The sequence below is a fragment of the Micropterus salmoides genome, unplaced genomic scaffold (genome assembly GCF_014851395.1).
Source record: "Micropterus salmoides isolate LMB-PRFRI ecotype aquatic unplaced genomic scaffold, ASM1485139v1 Ms_hic_scaffold_20, whole genome shotgun sequence".
Lineage (NCBI taxonomy): Eukaryota > Metazoa > Chordata > Actinopteri > Centrarchiformes > Centrarchidae > Micropterus > Micropterus salmoides.
In genome coordinates, this window is record NW_024041151.1 from 4,510,127 (window position 1) to 4,515,424 (window position 5,298).

The 5,298-nt window shown below is 46.5% G+C and overlaps 1 pseudogene; it reads right to left on the minus strand.

Annotated features, from left to right (window-relative positions):
- Window positions 1-1,281: 1,281 nt before the first annotated feature.
- LOC119914970 overlaps window positions 1,282-5,298 on the minus strand; it is a 10,135-nt pseudogene continuing 6,118 nt past the window's right edge.

Genomic DNA, 5,298 nt, shown 5'->3' on the forward strand with positions numbered 1-5,298 from the left:
ATTACAGCTGAGTTAAAACCAAATCCACAACCGCACATGGATATATTGAAAAGCAAGCATTATACTATGCAACCCAAACCCCAACACAAACACTCAGATCCTCAAAGGCCATCAGTATAAAACAAATAATTAACAACAGAATCTTTTGAGCTGTATGATCGCGGATTTCCCAATGTTCCTTCTGATCTGTGCAGCTGCTATTAATTCTCACATCTCTCTAGTTTCTCCATGAGGCCATGGTGCAAATGCACTCCAGGATTCATGTAATGGTCGTTTTTCATATCGTTTTAATATCAAATGACCAAAGCATCTGAGTGAGTTCTGACAGTGAATCATTCAAGTACAAACTCATCTCCTTGAAGAACTGAATTAGTGTTCCATATAGAGCTAAAACAATGAGTCGATTAACAATTAATCTGCAACTATTTAATTTAAACAAACATTACAAGTTGGAGCTCAATTGTGAGGATTTGCTATTTTTTTTCTTCTGTTATAGATAATTAAAATGTATAATTTCTGAATTTTGGACTGCTGGTCGGACAAATGCAAGCAATCTAAAGACATCAATTTGGGTTTTATTTATTACTATTATTTTATCAATCTTAACTTCACCCTTCTGATCTTGATCTGTTTTGTGATTCTTATCTGATTACTCACAAGTCAGTATTATGTTTTATGTGAAGTTACTTTCTTAGTCAGGACACTCCTGAGATATTCCTGGTTAAATTAAGTTCTATACACGTACTGTACTTTGTGCACAAATAATCTACAAATTAATCGATAATGGAAGTAATCCCACATTACACTGAATGGCCACAACATTAGATTTGTATTCTTTGTCTAAATGCTCCTACAGGTGTAGAACTAAAATCTTAACAATCAATTCACATGTAGAGAATCAGAACTAAAGATCCCTAAAATATCCTTTCATTACTTTATCCACTACTTTATCCAAAATGCTAAAAGTTTAGATGTGTAACACTGTCTAACTAGGTCCGTTTACTTGCTTTTAGCGGAATTTTCAATCACATCTCAGTTTTCCACAGTGGATAGAGTCTGTTCTGTAATCTGCTGAGAAAGCGTGAGAGGTGCGGTCTAAAGCTCTGGAAAAAGTTAGTAAGTGCACACCGAGTTAAAACTGATAATAGTCTGTTTATTTGATAAGAACACAAGTTCAATCTGAACACTTTTTTAAACCAGCCAGTTTTGATAACTGCCTAAAACAATAAAGATATAACCTAAGTTTTTTTTCCCAGCACCAGAATAAAGACAGGCTGTAAATATACAGAAGCAATGCTTTATTAAAAGCACCTCAATTAAAGAATCAGAATGTGTGATGAACCACGTCACTGCATGTGAACGGTGATCAGTCCATTTATCAGAGTCCAGATGGTAAAGCTGTTCAAAGATTACTGAAATCTGTTGATGAAAAACTCCTGAACAGAGTCAGAGTGAAGGAGAGCAGCAGCTGCAGGCGACCTCTGAGGATCAGAACATCACCACCTTCGTCTGTTTGGGTTTGGCTTTCTTCACTGGAACATGGACTTCTTCGTAGTCTGCACTCATATTGTTGGACAACCAGGGACCGTCACCGAGTTAGCTAGAAGGAGAGAAATTAAAGAGTCAGAAAATAATAAAATGACCTATTGTGAGTCTTTGTCTCCGCTTAGTAGTGTCTTTCTCTCCCAGATTACCTGAATGATGCAGAAGGAGAAACGTCACTCTGCAGCAACATTTTGATTACAGTCAACATAGTTAAGTTGCAGAGTAAGAAGAGCAGATGGTGCCACTGAACAGGCCGCTGTATTCAATTCAGTAAAACTACATACGCATTATTAGCTAAATGCACTATGCATTAAAATTAAAATACTTGAGATGCAGAAAAACAGCCCCCATTAGCGGAGCTACTCATACAAGCCCAGCTGTTCAATATCTAACCTTATCAAACTCGTTTGATCCACCTGATTGTCACCAACTGAGTCGTTTCTTTCAACTATACCTAAGTTGCAAAAACTCTAAAGATTTTCTCTAACACTCTAACGTGCTGCTTTAAATTACAGCTGAGATGATTAGTCAATTAATCGACCAGTCAATCAATGCAAAATTATAAGAAAATATTTTAATAATCAATTGTTCATATTGAAATTTTCAAGAAAACCTACCAAATATTTCTTGTTCCAGCTTCTCAAACATGAGGACTTGTTAAGTTTCTTTGTCTTGTGTGATCATAAAAGGACTAACTTTGGCTTCGGGACTGATGGTCGGACCAAAGACGACATTTAGTGACGTCACCTTATTCAAAATATTTTTGGGCAGAATAATCATTAATGAAAATAACTAAAATCAAAAAACAACCCATCGTGCTTTTGTAATAGCAAAATCTACCAGCGCCCGACTGTTGGCGCTGTGCACGGGGAATTTCTTGTTTTATAATGAAAATAAGTAGTTGTAGAAACTATCTACAGTGTCTGTCAATCAATCAATCAATCAATCATCCAGTCACCTGTTCAGCCAAACATATCCTGATGTTTTCGGTGTTGTTAGTCACTAGATGCTTAAGTTTGATTGTATTTCATAAAATACTAAAACACATCAGGAAGCCCTGAGGTTTTGGTCTGAAGATGGAGACAGAAGACACTCACTGGCAGCCTGGTGCTCCGGACAGTCCTTCTGGAAATGTTCCACTGAACCACAAACACGACAGCATCCTCCTGCAGACACAGAAATGATCATTCAAACGAGTGTCACATTAATAACTATACACTGTAGTGAATAAATGTGTTTGTACCTTGAGCGTAAAGTCCTTTAGGATTATCTGGGCAGGACCGCGACAAGTGTCCAGTCTGACTACAGATGAAGCACTTAGCATACGGGTAGTCACCTGACACAGAGGATATTTACATGTCATTCAAAAAGTATTACATATGAATCTATTCCAGATGAAAAGCTGAGAGTCTCCACGTGGTCCTCACCCAGAGCGGGGTCCACTTTGGCTCTGCATTTCTGGATTTCATGCTCGGTGGAGCCGCAGCGGTAGCAGATGCCTCGGCCCATCTCCTCATCCCTGTCGGCCTCCGGACAGTCGGCCAAACCGTGACCGGGCTTCCTGCAGTTAAAACACAGCTGGGGGAGAGAAGGAAACAACGGAAGGTGATGAGAGGAAGGAAAGGAGGAGAGGGGTGAGAGGAAGGAAAGGAGGAGAGTGGTGAGAGGGGTGAGAGGAAGGAAAGGAGGAGAGTGGTGAGAGGAAGGAAAGGAGGAGAGGGAGGAAAGGAGGAGAGGGGTGAGAGGGAGGAGAGGGGTGAGAGGAGGAAACGAGGAGAGTGGTGAGAGGGAGGAGAGGGGTGAGAGGAAGGAAACGAGGAGAGTGGTGAGAGGGAGGAGAGGGGTGAGAGGAAAGAAAGGAGGAGAGTGGTGAGAGGAAGGAAAGGAGGAGAGGGGTGAGAGGGAGGAAAGGAGGAGAGGAGGAGAGGGGTGAGAGGAAGGAAAGGAGGAGAGTGGTGAGAGGAAGGAAGGAGGAGAGGGGTGAGAGGGGTGAGAGGAAGGAAAGGAGGAGAGGGGTGAGAGGAAGGAAAGGAGGAGAGGTGTGAGAGGGAGGAGAGGGGTGAGAGGAAGGAAAGGAGGAGAGGGTGAGAGGAAGGAAAGGAGGAGAGGTGTGAGAGGGAGGAGAGGGGTGAGAGGAAGGAAGGAGGAGAGGGGTGAGAGGGAGGAGGGGTGAGAGGGAGGAGAGGGGTGAGAGGAGGAAAGGAGGAGAGGGGTGAGAGGAAGGAAAGGAGGAGAGGGTGAGAGGAAGGAAAGGAGGAGAGGGGTGAGAGGAAGGAAAGGAGGAGAGGTGTGAGAGGGAGGAGAGTGGTGAGAGGAAGGAAAGGAGGAGAGGGGTGAGAGGAAGGAAAGGAGGAGAGGGGTGAGGGAGGAAAGGAGGAGAGGAGGAGAGGGGTGAGAGGAAGGAAAGGAGGAGAGGGTGAGAGGAAGGAAAGGAGGAGAGGTGTGAGAGGGGTGAGAGGGGTGAGAGGAAGGAAAGGAGGAGAGGGGTGAGAGGAAGGAAAGGAGGAGAGGTGTGAGAGGGAGGAGAGGGGTGAGAGGAAGGAAAGGAGGAGAGGGGGGTGAGAGGGAGGAGAGGGGTGATAGGAAAGAAAGGAGGAGAGTGGTGAGAGGAAGGAAAGGAGGAGAGTGGTGAGAGGAAGGAAAGGAGGAGAGTGGTGAGAGGGGTGAGAGGAAGGAAAGGAGGAGAGGGGTGAGAGGAAGGAAAGGAGGTGAGAGGAAGGAAAGGAGGAGAGGGGTGAGAGGAAGGAAAGGAGGAGAGGGGTGAGAGGGGTGAGAGGGAGGAAAGGAGGAGAGAAGGAGAGGGGTGAGAGGGAGGAGAGGGGTGAGAGGAAGGAAACGAGGAGAGTGGTGAGAGGGAGGAGAGGGGTGAGAGGAAAGAAAGGAGGAGAGTGGTGAGAGGAAGGAAAGGAGGAGAGGAGGAGAGGGGTGAGAGGAAAGAAAGGAGGAGAGTGGTGAGAGGAAGGAAAGGAGGAGAGGAGGAGAGGGGGGAGAGGAAGGAAAGGAGGAGAGGAGGAGAGGGGTGAGAGGAAGGAAAGGAGGAGAGTGGTGAGAGGGAGGAAAGGAGGAGAGGGGTGAGAGGAAAGAAGGAAAGGAGGAGAGGGGTGAGAGGAAGGAAAGGAGGAGAGTGGTGAGAGGAAGGAAAGGAGGAGAGTGGTGAGAGGGGTGAGAGGGAGGAAAGGAGGAGAGGAGGAGAGGGGTGAGAGGGAGGAGGGGTGAGAGGAAGGAAACGAGGAGATGGTGAGAGGGAGGAGAGGGGTGAGAGGAAAGAAAGGAGGAGAGTGGTGAGAGGAAGGAAAGGAGGAGAGGGGTGAGAGGGAGGAAAGGAGGAGAGGGGTGAGAGGGAGGAAAGGAGGAGAGTGGTGAGAGGGAGGAAAGGAGGAGAGGGGTGAGAGGGAGGAAAGGAGGAGAGTGGTGAGAGGGGTGAGAGGGAGGAAAGGAGGAGAGGGAGGAGAGGGGTGAGAGGGAGGAGAGGGGTGAGAGGAAGGAAACGAGGAGAGTGGTGAGAGGGAGGAGAGGGGTGAGGAAAGAAAGGAGGAGAGTGGTGAGAGGAAGGAAAGGAGGAGAGGGGTGAGAGGGAGGAAAGGAGGAGAGGGGTGAGAGGGAGGAAAGGAGGAGAGGAGGAGAGGGGTGAGAGGGAGGAGAGGGGTGAGAGGAAGGAAACGAGGAGAGTGGTGAGAGGGGTGAGAGGAAGGAAAGGAGGAGAGTGGGAGAGGAAGGAAAGGAGGAGAGGGGTGAGAGGAAGGAAAGGAGGAG